A 13,112-nucleotide genomic window follows, 5' to 3' on the forward strand; every position below is an offset into this window, starting at 1 on the left:
AGGGGGTGGTTGGGGTAGTTGGGAAGTGAGTGTGACTGATTGGTTGGTGGGAGGGGGTCAGTTCTGTAGTTACCCAGAAGTTGGGTTTTTCCATCTAATATTCCCTGGGTAACTATTCAGGTCAGTAAATCAGAACTGTCTAAAGTCCCTGACTCTACCTGAGAGTCGGAGACTTTTGCTGAGGGTGCTAGGGAACAGGGACATTTCCCATCAGAAGTTCACACTTCCTGGCAATTCCCACAGAGGTCAGCATGTCAGGACTTCCCGGGATCCCAACACACTTCCTGCGTCATGCATCCGGTGTCCGACGATCCGGAGGCTGGAAGATCTGGGCCAATAACTTTCCAAAAGGAAATGTATAAATACTTGACTGGGTAAAATTTACAGGGTTATGGGGAATCATGGGAGTGAGACTAATTGAATAGTTCTTGCAAGAGCTATCAAAAGCACAATGGGCTGAAATGTCTCCTTTTGTACTGTATTATACCCTTCAAGGTTTTGAGCACCTCTGTCAAATCTCTCCTAACTTCCACTGCTCTAAGCAGAAAAATCCCAGTTTGTCTCAACCAATTCTTGTATTTCATTTTACTTAAACTTCTAATTTCCACTTCTATATAAATCACCCAACAATGGAGTAGCCTTCCCTGAACTACTTCAACTGATGCCAATCTGGTATTACTAAATTCCATGCTTTCTTGTATCCCATTACTGAGACTGATGTACTTAGGCTACACCAAGTTCCTCCTTTTTAGCTAATGTTGCCTCATTAAAATACAATTTATTTACCATTTTAATAACATCTCCACCATTTATTCAATTTATCCTTATGGTCATGTGTTCATAATTATTGGCACTTAATGGGCAAACGCTATTCCTGACCTGTCATTGGCAGTACCATTTATAACCACACAGTGGCAGACATTTCCAACCAGTTTTAAAATTTTCATTAAATGAATTGTGATCAACATAATCACACTACAAATAACTTTTGCCAAATAAAAGGTGTGGCTATGGGTACCCACATGGGCCCCAGTTATGCCTGTCTCTTTATGGGGTATGTGGAACATTCCTTGTTCCAGTCTTACTCAGGCCCCCTCCCACTACTCTTTCTCCGGTACATCGATGATTACTTCAGTGCTGCTTCATGCTCTCCTCTGGACCTGGAAAAATTTATTAATTTTGCTTCCAATTTCCACCCCTCCATCATTTTCACATAGTCCATCACTGACACTTCCCTTCCCTTCCTTGATCTCTCTGTCTCAATTTCTGGTGATAGACTGTCCACCAATATCCATTACAAGCCTACCGACTCCCACAGCTACCTCGACTACAGCTCCTCACACCCCGCTTCCTGTAAGGACTCCATCCCATTCTCTCAGTTCCTTCACCTCCATCGCATCTGTTCCGATGATGCCACTTTCCAAAACAGTTCCTCTGACATGTCTTCCTTCTTCCTTAAGTGAGGTTTTCCACCCATGGTGGTTGACAAGGCCTTCAACCGTGTCCGGTCCATCTCCCACGCATCCACCCTCACACCTTCCTCTCCCTCCCAGAACCATGATAGGGTCCCCCTTGTCCTCACTTATCACCCCTCCAGCCTCTGCATTCAAAGGATCATCCTCCGCCATTTCCGCCAACTCCAGCATGATGCCACCACCAAACACATCTTCCTTCACCCCCCCAGCAGCATTCCGTAGGGACCGTTCCCTCCGGGACACCCTGGTCCACTCCTCTATCACTCCCTACAACTCAACCCCCTCCCACGGCACTTTCCCATGCAACCGCAGATGGTGCAACACCTGCCCCTTTACTTCCCCTCTCCTCACCATCCAAGGGCCCAAACACTCCTTTCAAATGAAGCAGCACTTCACTTGCACTTCCCTCAATTTAGTCTACTGCATTTGCTGCTCCCAATGCGGTCTCCTCTACATTGGAGAGACCAAACGCAGACAGGGTGACCGCTTTGCGGAACACCTTTGGTCTGTCCGCAAGCATGACCCAGACCTTCCTGTTGCTTGCCATTTCAACACACCACCCTGCTCTCATGTCCACATGTCCGTCCTTGGCCTGCTGCAATGTTCCAGTGAAGTTCAACGCAAACTGGAGGAACAGCACCTCATCTTCCGATTAGGGACTTTACAGCCTTCCGGACTTAGCATTGAGTTCAACAACTTCAGATCATGAATTCTCTCCTCCATCCCCACCTAATTTCCGATCCCTTTTTTCCTAATAATTATTATATATTTTTAAAATATACTTTTCTTTTCCCACCTATTTCTATTATTATTTTTAAATTTATTTCCATCCATTGTTTTATATCCACCTTTTAGCCTACTTCGATCCCTTCCCCCCCACCCCACCCCCACTTGGGATATCTGTCAATTGCTCGTCCTGCTTTCTCCCCTTAATGTCCCCATTAGCACATTCTTTAGATAATATCACCGCCGTAAACACCCCTTTGTCCTTTTGTTTATGACATCTTTGGCAATTTCTCCTTTGCCCCCACCTATCACTGGCCCTCTATCCAGCTCCACCTGTCCCACCCCCCTTAAACAGCTTATATTTCACTTCATTTCTATTTCTCTTCAGTTCTGATGAAGAGTCATACGGACTCGAAACGTTTACTGTATTCCTCTCCACAGATGCTGTCAGACCGGCTGAGTTTTTCCAGCTATTTTTGTTTTTGTTTCAGATTTCCAGCATCTGCAGTATTTTGCTTTTAATCACACTACATGTACTTCGCTATATACAGATATTCAGAAAGTTTTGTCTCAGTAAAATCCTAAAAAAAAATTTTTTTATATGAAAATTGCTGTAAATAAAGTCTGATTCACTTTGCATATGGATATGAAAAAAACTAAGTTCAATTTCTAATTGAACACCTTCAAACTAAGAAACATATCGGGATTTTCATGGGCTAAATAGTAATACATATTTCTTTCTTTGAACATTTAATTCATAGAATCATATGAATTAAAACATAGGAAGATGCCCTTTGACCGTTTCAGTCTGCCCCAGTGATGGCTCTTCAACTAATTATCCATTTTAAATCCATCGCCTATTCCTCTGCATCCTTTTCAAATCTTCTTTTTCAAATGATACACAATCCCCTTTTAAATGATGAGTCTCTGCCCAAAAGTCACAACCCTCAGTGTAAATAAAAATCTTCTGATATTCCCCTTTGTTCCTCCAGTTTAGGACCAGCAGATACAGTCTTTCACTGTTCACCATCCTAAAATCTGTCTTAATTCTAAAAAAACACTCTATTTGATACCATCTCTATTTTTCAAGCTTTTCTTGCAACTTCTCACTCCTAGGAACATTCTAGTAAATCTTTACCATTCCCTTTATGCTTCTAATATCCTTTCTATAATAGAAGAACTGCACATAATACTCCAACTGTGATCCAGCCAATGTCTGGACAAATTTAATATCACCTTCTTAGTTTTATATTCAATGATGCGATGCATAATCCCTGAATTCATTTTGCCTCTTATGACCCTCTGTGTCTAGAATTCGTGGTTCCTTCAATCTGTTATGAAACATAGGCATTTTAGTGCATGGGGAGGCATTCATCCCTTTTTGCCTACATTGAATGTCCAGCCCTCTCAGGGACTGAATTAGCTCAATCCAATTTCCTCCTTTCACCACATATACATTTCCTTCTTCAAGTTGTGATCCAATGTTTCTTTAAATTTGGAATCAATTTAGCATTGATCACCAACCTGTGATAAAATAGTCCAAATTCCAGTAATATTGCATGAAAACCACACTTCCTCTGTGTATCTAGTGTTTGCCTTTGATTTCTCTACCAATGTAAATAATGTGGTTTATCTTATCTATTCTTTTATGTAATTTTGAACACCCCAGTCAAATCCACTGAATATTCTCAGTTTGAGAGAATACTGCCCCAGTAAGTCCTCGTAACTCCGAACTCTAAGCACATACTTCCTTTTCTCTCTTTTCCCCAAAACGTATCATTTTACATTTCACTACATTGAACTGCATCTGTCATCTATCCATCAAGCTCCTTCATTCTTCCTCACAGTTTGCCATGGTCCATACTGTGGCATCATCAGCAAACTGTGACATCATCCCTATTGTGCCTATCCAAATCAACAGAGCCCTCAGGAGAAATTCCTCCACATCCCACCAATCCAGAACACATCCATTTACCCCTTTCAGCCACCTCCCCATTCCTGTGGCTACATTCCCTTTAATGCCATGGGTGCTAATGTTCCAATGTAGTACCTTCCAATGCTTTCTGAGATTCTGTACACAACATTCACCCTATTCCAGTCCCCAATTCTGAAGAAGTGTCGTATTTGGCTCAAAACATTAACTCTGTGACTCTCTCCAGAGATGCTGCCAGATCTGCTGAGTTTTTCAAGCACTTTGTTTTTATTTCAGATTTCCAGCACATACAGTATTTTGCTTTTATTCAACCTATTCCCTTTGTCAATATACTTTGGTTTCCTCAAAAAATTTATCCAGTGAAGATGTCATACCTGCATGTTTTCTGTGTGTTCACTAATTTCATTCCAAATTATCGACCCAAAAAATTCACCCAGAACATAGGTAAGGTTAATTAGGCCATCATTTTTTAACTTATTCCTTCCCTCCTTTGAACAGGCATATAATATTTCCTAACCTCCAATCCATTGTCACAGTTCCATTTTCCAAAGATTTTTGGAAAATGCTAGTTTGTGTTTCCACTATCTCCTGCACAACCCAGTTTTGTAGGATGAATACCATCTGGGCCTGGCGACTCTTCTACTATTAATCCCACTTCATTTCCTGTTTGGAAAAGTCTTTGTCTACTCATCTGGAAAATGTTTTGTCTAAAGATCCCACTTTCAAGTTGTGTGAAGTCTTCGTTGTGATGAAATGGGCACCTGGATTTTATGTCAAAATCGTAACTGTAACTAAAATGGTCAGTCAGATAATCAACAAGAAGTCTCATGTGTGTCATTTTGGTCTCTATGCCTTGCACTCTTGTCCCTGACTATTAGTAGCTCCCAACTTTTGCCTAGAAAGGTATTATGAACAACATCACTGCTATAACTCAGATAGCCAAGGGGGTGAAGGCTGGTACACTTACAGCTTTTATTTACATATTTTCATTGCATATTATTCATCTCCAACCAAAAAAAAAATTCCTGTACTGGGGAAGGGAAATATTCTTCATTCTGTCATGTCAGTAGTACTAATGGCACTTGTGACTTCCTCTCCCTTCCTCACAGGTCTCAGGAAAACTATTGCTCCCTGTTTGTTTCTCAATGCACAATGCAACCTGTACCAGCACCAAATTATTTGCATGACCACGATTGTTGTAAAAACCCATCTGCTTCACTAATATCCTTTAGGGAAGGAAATCTGCTGTCCTTACCTGGTCTGGCCTACATGTGACTCCAGACCCACAACAATGCGGTTGACATTTTGAAATGGCCTAGCAAGCCACTCAGCTTAAACAGCACTGTGGGTTTACCTACACCACATGGACTGCAGCAGTTCAAGAAGGCAGCTCACAACCACCTTCTTAAGGGCAACTAGGGATGGGCAATAAATGCTGGCCTAGCCAGCGAAGCCAACATCCCGTGAATGAACTAAAAAAATACCTGGGAATGTTGCTGCTGAGACTGCAAGTTTAAAATGGAAGTGTCAGCAATTACTTTCTTCTTCATTGATTGCAAGACTTCACGAAAGGGAACAACATTTAATGAACCCCTTTCACAGGAATCTGTGATAATCCTTAAACCTGTAGCTTGCCTGTTTATCATTAATCTAATGTAATAGACTTGGCCTGAAAGACTCACCACCACCTTCTCAAGGGAAAATAGGATGGACAATAAATGCTGGCCTTGCCAATGATGCCCACGTCGCATGAACAAATTGAAAAAAGAGGCTATATTGGTAAATTTCAGATCCTTGTACTTGGGTATTCTCCACCAGTTCCTTTGTCGCCTTTTAGCATGTTTAGGTCTGGAACATAGATTGGATACTGACAGTTTCTAAACTTACAAGCCCCACATTGGAGCCGAAGTATATAATCTTGGCTTCAGGGCAGTTCCGAGAGAGTGCTACATTGTTGGAGGAGCTACTATTTGAATCAAATGTTAATCCAAGGCCCAGCCTGTAGGATGAGGAGGATTTTAAAGATCCCATGGTACTATTCAAAAAAAGACCCGGGGGTCTTACTGGGATTTACCAGCTGATATTCCTCTTGATCCAACATCACAATAAGCACACTGGTGATTTATTTCATTTGATGGTTGTGAGGCTTTGCTGAACATAAAACAGCTGCTGTGTTTACTCATGTGTCAAAAATAATTGCATTTCAAAAAGGAATTAATTTGGGATATCCTAACAAGGTACTATGCAAATGAAAGTTTCTTGATAAGTCATCAACCAATGATCATTTTTATAATATTTACAGTACATATCTAAAGCTGTTGCTTTATTAAGTTCTGGGTGAGCAGAGGGATAGAGTGTAAACCTAAAGAAATTGTATTGTGCTGTGTACACTGTCAGATCCCATCTGAATTCCTTCACCATAGTGTCAAGCAAAGTACAGACAGAGCATTACCGCCCTTTACAGAGGAGCCAAACTTCTGGATTATCAGTGCTGAGAAAAGGTTTCATTTCGGGAAATCTAATTGAAGTTTTCAAGATTATGAAGGGAAATGACAGAGAATGAATTCCAGAGGACATAAGTTAAAAATTAGGAAATTAAAAGCATAAAGAGACATCTATCTGTATCTCTCCATCCAACTGCCTCAATTTCTCTATATAGTCTGTATTTAATTTAAATGTCTCTCTATCTCTATCTGCATCATTTTATGTATCTAACTATATTGATCTCAATCTTTATCTCTAGATATTTTTCTATCTCTATTCCTCTTCTTTCTGAAGCGAATATTTTTATTCAAAGGGTAAGAGCTGTTACCAGGTAAGCTTACTGAAGTGGATGGTATAGATTGAGTCAAGAGGCACCTTTAGTGACTTGAATTTTGCAGTCAGCGGAGAGGCAATGGCTTTCGCCACTCAGCTTGAATCCAACAACAAACTTGTCTAAAATGATCCCTGGGGCTGGAATTTGGGTTTGAGAAAGGGAGAATTCCCTCCTGACTTATGCTTCAGTAGCGCTCAGCAGCGCCAGTAAACACGCCAGATCACATGGTGCAGTGACTGAAAATGTTGCCATTATTGACACTGCAAAATCCTATACAGTGAGTCCTCACTTAAAGCTGTGGTTACATTCTTGAAAATTGCGACTTTAAGTGGAACAAATTTATGTGAATCATGGATTCCCATAGGAATCAATGTTAAAGACAGAGTTAGGTTACATTGGACAGTTCTCGCTTGGAAAAAGCAATGTACCAGTAGAAATACTGTATCGTACATGTGCAGCACTATGCATTCCTAGCTGGAATAAAGGCAAAATATAATGGATCACTAAATATAACGGAAATACTATATACATTGAAATTAGATAACACCAAATCACCCAAACAAGCCCCGAGTAGCACAGCTTCTGTGTCTCACCCACAGTACTCTAAAACTCAGCTCAGTTTATTGCTTGCTTTCCTTTCCCATTCAGCCTCGCCCTCTCTCCCTCCCTCCCCATTCCACCCCTCCCCCTCTCGCTCCCTCCCTGTTCCGCCCCTCCCCCTCTCGCTTCCTCCCTCCCCATTCCGCCCCTCCCCCTCTCACTTCCTCCCTCCCTGTTCCGCCTCTCCCTCTGTCCCTCCCTTCCCTTTTCGCCTCTCCCTCTCTCCCTCCCTCCCTTCCCGTTCTGCCTCTCCCTCCCTCCCTTCCCTTTTCGCCTCTCCCTCTCTCCCTCCCTCCCTTCCCATTCTGCACCTCCCTCCCTCCTTTCCTGTTCAGCCTCTCCCTCTCTTCCCATTCCACCTCTCCTTCTCTCCCTCTTTCCCTTACCATTCTGCCTCTCCCTCTCTCCCTGCTCCCTTCCCATTCTGCCTCTCCCTGTTCTGCCTCTCCCTCCCTCCCTTCCCGTTCTGCCTCTCCCTCTCTCACTCCCTCCTTTCCCATTCCATCTCTCTCACTCGCTCCCTCCTTCCCCATTCCAACTCTCTCACTCACTCCCTCCTTCCCCATTCCATCTCTCTCACACTCTCTCCTTTTCCATTCTCTAATTCTGTCTCCTTTCCCATTCTGTCGCTCTCTCCAGAGCCCAGATCCCTTCCTGACAGTTTGCAGGGGCCGAGCCTCTATCCTGCGAGGCGCAGATGCTATGCCATGGAAGAAGGTGGGTGGGGGCTGACAGGGTCGCTGGAGCCGGGTGGGTTGTGTTGCGGAAGAAGCGGGGGCCGATCGGGTTGTGGGTGTGGGAGGTGAGGGGGCTGCAGGTGAAGCCGGGAGGAGGGACAGGGCCACAGAAGAAGCTGAGGGGGCAGGGGGGCTCCTCCTTCCAGTTCCCCCTCTCACTTGGGTTACTCACAGTTTGGCGATTGGCAACCCCTTGACCCTGCGCTATGCTGCTCTCCTGCTCCCAGACCTCAGTCTTCATTCTCTCCCCACGGCCTGGGCCTCTGGTGGCTATGGCAGCAGCCCCAGGTCAGAACATGGCAGCAGCTGGCCCAGAGTTCAGCGTGGGCGTGGGTGTGGGCGGGGTGGGGGGGGGAGGTTGGCAAGGGGGTGGGGGGCAGGGGGGCGCAGGGTTAGTGTGCAGCTGACAAATGGCAAAGTAAATTAAAAAAAAGGTCCTAAATAGTAAACAACGTTACAGCAAAATGACAAATTGGGGCAACTTATAGTGAGGACTTGGAAATATATCGCCGTTCCTTCACTGTCGCTGGGTCAAAATCCTGGAACTCCCTTCCTGACAGCACAGTGGGTGTACCTGTACCACATGGACTTCAGCGGTTCAAGGAGGCAGCTCACCACCATCTTCTCAAGGGCAATTAGGGATGGGCAATAAATGCTGTCCCAGCTAGCGACACCCACATCCTGTGAATGAATAAAAAAAACTTAATGTTTTTGTGATGAAAGAAAGAATTGATATGGTGATAAGGTGGGTAGAGTTGATCTATGAAAGAGGCTCATTTAGAGTCTAATGCTGTCTCCTATACTTATAAAGGCTTACAATGCATTTCCAGCACAAATTGATAACACAAGAGGGCCAAAAAATCTTTTTCTCACTGGAGCTGTCAGCTGCCGCACTTTGCTACCACCTAGTGTTCACATTCAATCAGTGCCAAGCAAAGCCCCTAATCATTGTTCAGAGCAGCGTCAATTCATCTGTTTTACTATAAACAAATATTGATTATTCCATGCTGTATAAAGATAAACAACAATTAATCTCTAAATAACGGCAATAAATATTCAGGCTAATACCTTTATATAGGGGTTTTGAAAAAAAAACATGAATGCTGGAAATATACAGAAAACATCTGGAAAGAGAAGGCAAATTAATGCTTCCAGTTAATTCTTCATCAGAACTTACAACTGAGAGATAGGCAGGTGCCTCAACAGGATTGAATTCTTAAAATTCCACAAAACAATATTAAATCTGTTCTTCAGGATAGAACCACTGCTACACCAAATTGTGCATACAGTGAATCCAAGTATGTAAATCAGTTAAGATTAACAAAATGAAATCACATAACAATACAAGCCACAACTATTAAATAACATTTTAACTTAATGTTACAAAAAGCATAACATACCGTATTTAAAAAACTATAACATAAACAAACTGTTGCCAGGCGAGAAATGGAAGTAATGTTCTACAGTATCAATTGCACTGATTTTCATTTCTCTGTCACTCATGGATAATGAGACATCAATGACATTGATAGTTAAGAGAGCGGAAGTGTAGGTTTAGATTGTGGAGAATAGTGTAGCCATTTCAAAGCAACCTGATCTTACCTCAGCTCAATTTAACCAACCAGAGATGTGAGACTTTTAAGGCCATTGCTTGTTTATGAATTGTTTAAAGTACAGTTATACTGTAAATTCTAGGTTCATTAAGACAAAAGAAATCACAGTTAGAAATCGCATTTAGAGGGAAGAAAAGAAGTTTGAAAGGTTATCAGAGATTATGAAAAAAGCTAGCAGGAAGCATACGGAAAATAATAAAACATTTTATAAATACCTATTAAATAAAATAATTCAAGATATGATGCAGATAGAGATGAAGGAGGAAATGTTCTTATGCAGGAAAAGAATAAGAACTGTAAGAAATGGTGTCTTTAAGAGTACTATAGAATTAGCAGGCATAGTATTGTGAACCCTTAGCAGAAGATTATATGCTTTCTTTTTCCTCTCTCTTTAGGGAAAAAAAACATTCTTAGCAGCCAGGGACTGAGGCAAAACAAAGGTGTACACATTCCTGAATTGATAGCAGAAAGTTTTCTGGCACTTTATATACCCTCTTATCTACACAAGCGTCTGGTAAGGGCTAGCAAGTGGCCCTCAGCATGAGATAAATTACAAGGTAACTTTGAGCTGAAGTGATGGACAAGGGGAGGGTGACCATCCTGACATCTTAGGTACGTATCCTGTAATCATTGGTTCAAAGAGTTTGAACAAGTGATTCAAATAGAGTAAACTACCAGCCCCTAAAATTAAAGTATATTAATGGGTGCTTGGAGTCAGGGGCAGTCCTCGTCAGGCAGCTGCCTTCAGATGGAGAAAGAGCAGAGAAGATGAAGATGGAGGAAGACTGGGGGAAGAGCTTCCTAACACTTCAGCTACTGAGTAGATTGCTGCTGCCACAAGCTACAGAGATGAACACACTCTGCACAATCAGTCTGTTCATCCTCTTGGATCAGTGAACTGCTCTCAACTGTCACGGGTCATATACTTTTCCTATCTATTTAGCTTATGCATCATATCTAAACTAGCGCTCCTTAATTAACTTAGTAAACTATCAATTATGAGTTCTCAAACACCAATTCTGTGACTCCAGAACCTTAAAAATCTTACATGGTGAAGATATTAAATGGCTCTCAAAGAAGAATATGGTAATGCCAAACAGCGGAAGCAGCATGCAGTACACAGAGCTAAGCGATCCCACAACCAATGGATCTAATCTAAGCTCAGCAGTCCTGCCACATCCAGTCATGAATGGTGGTGGACAATTAAACAACTAACAGGAGGAGGCAGCTCCACAAATATTCCCATCTTCAATGAGCCCAGCACATCAGTGCAAAAGATAAGGCTGAAGCACTTTCAACCACCTTCAACCAGAAGTGCTGAGTGAATGATCCATCTCGGCCTCCTCCTGAGGTCCCCAGCATCACAGATGCTGGTCTTCAGCCAATTCGATTCACTCCACGTGATATCAAGAAACACTGGATACTACAAAGGCCATGGGCTGAGAACATTCTGGCAATAGTTACTTGTGCTCCAGAATTTGCCGCGCCCCTAGCCAAGCTGTTTCAGTACAGCTACAACACTGGCATCTACCTGGCAATGTGGAAAACCGCCCAGTTATGTCCTGTCTACAAAAAGCAGGACAAATCCAACCTGGCCAATTACCGCCCATCAGTGTACTATCACCTCAGCAAAATGATGGAAGGTGTCCTTGACAGTGCTACCAAGCGGCACTCACACAGCAATAACCTGTTCGTTGGTGCGCAGTTTGGATTTTGACAGGGCCACCCGGACCGACCTCATTACAGCCTTGGTCCAAACATGGACAAAAGAGTTTAACTCCAGAGGTGTGCTGAGAGTGACTGCCCATAACATTAAGGCAGCATTTGATCGAGTGTGGCATCAAGGAACCCTAGCAAAATTGAAGTCAGTGGGAATCAGGGGGGAAACTCTCCACTGGTTGCCATACTTAACACAAAGGAAGATGGTTGTGGTTGTTGGTGGTCAATCATCTCATCCCCAGGACATCACTGCAAGAGTTCCTCAGGCTAGTGCCCTCGGCCCAAACATCTTCAGTTGCTTCATCAATGACCTTTCCTCCATCATAAGGTCAGAAGTGGGGATATTCGCTGATGATTGCACAATGTTCAGCACCATTCATGCCTCCTCAGAGACTGAAGCAGTCCATGTCCATATGCAGCAAGACCTAGACAATATTCAGGCTTGGGCTGATAAGCAGCAAGTAACATTCATGCCACACAAGTGCCAAGCAATGACCATCTCCAACAAGAGCGAATGTAACCATCTCCCCTTGACATTAACACTGCTGAATTCCCCTCTACCAACATCCTGGGGGTTAACATTGACAAGAAACTGAACTGGACCAGCCATGTAAATACTGTGGCTACAAGAGCAGGTCAGAGACTGGGAATTCTGCAGTGAGCAACTCACTTACGGACTCCCTGAAGCCTATCCACCATCTACAAGGTACAAGTCAGGAGTGTAGTGGATGAGTGCAGCTCCAACAATACTCAAGAAGATCAACACCATCCAGGACAAAGCAATCTGTTCAATTGGCACCCCACCCACCATGTTCAACATTCATTCCCTCCACCACCGACAGTGGTAGCAACCTGTACAATCTACAAGATGCACTGCAGCAACTCACCAAGGCTCCTTCAACAGCACCTTCCAAACTCATAAACTCTACCATCTAGAACAATGGCAGCAGATGCATGGGAACACCACCACCTGCAAGTTCCCCTCTAAGCCACACACCATTCTGACTTGGAACTATATCACCGTTCCTTCTTCCTTAACTGAGGTTTCTCACCCACGGTGGTTGACAGAGCCTCAACCGTGTCCGACCCATCTCCCGCGCCTTTACCCTCACACCTTCCTCTCCCTCCCAGAAACATGATAGGGTCCCCCTTGTCCTCACTTTTCACTCCACCAGCCTCCGCATTCAAAGGATCATCCTCCGCCATTTCCGCCATCTTGAGCATGATGCTACCACCAAACACATCTTCCTTTCAATCCCGTCGGCATTCCGTAGGGACCCTTCCCTCCGGGGCACCCTGGTCCACTCCTCCATCACCCCCTACACCTCAACCCCCTCCCAGGGCACTTTCCCATGCAATCGCAGACGGTGCAACACCTGTCCCTTTACTCCACCCCTCCTCACCGTACAAGGGCGCAAACACTCCTTTCAAGTGAAGCAGCACTTCCCTCAATTTAATCTACTGCATTCGCTGCTCCCAATGTGGTCTCCG

The sequence above is a fragment of the Cetorhinus maximus genome, chromosome 12, assembly GCF_964194155.1.
Source record: "Cetorhinus maximus chromosome 12, sCetMax3.hap1.1, whole genome shotgun sequence".
Taxonomy (NCBI): Eukaryota; Metazoa; Chordata; class Chondrichthyes; order Lamniformes; family Cetorhinidae; genus Cetorhinus; species Cetorhinus maximus.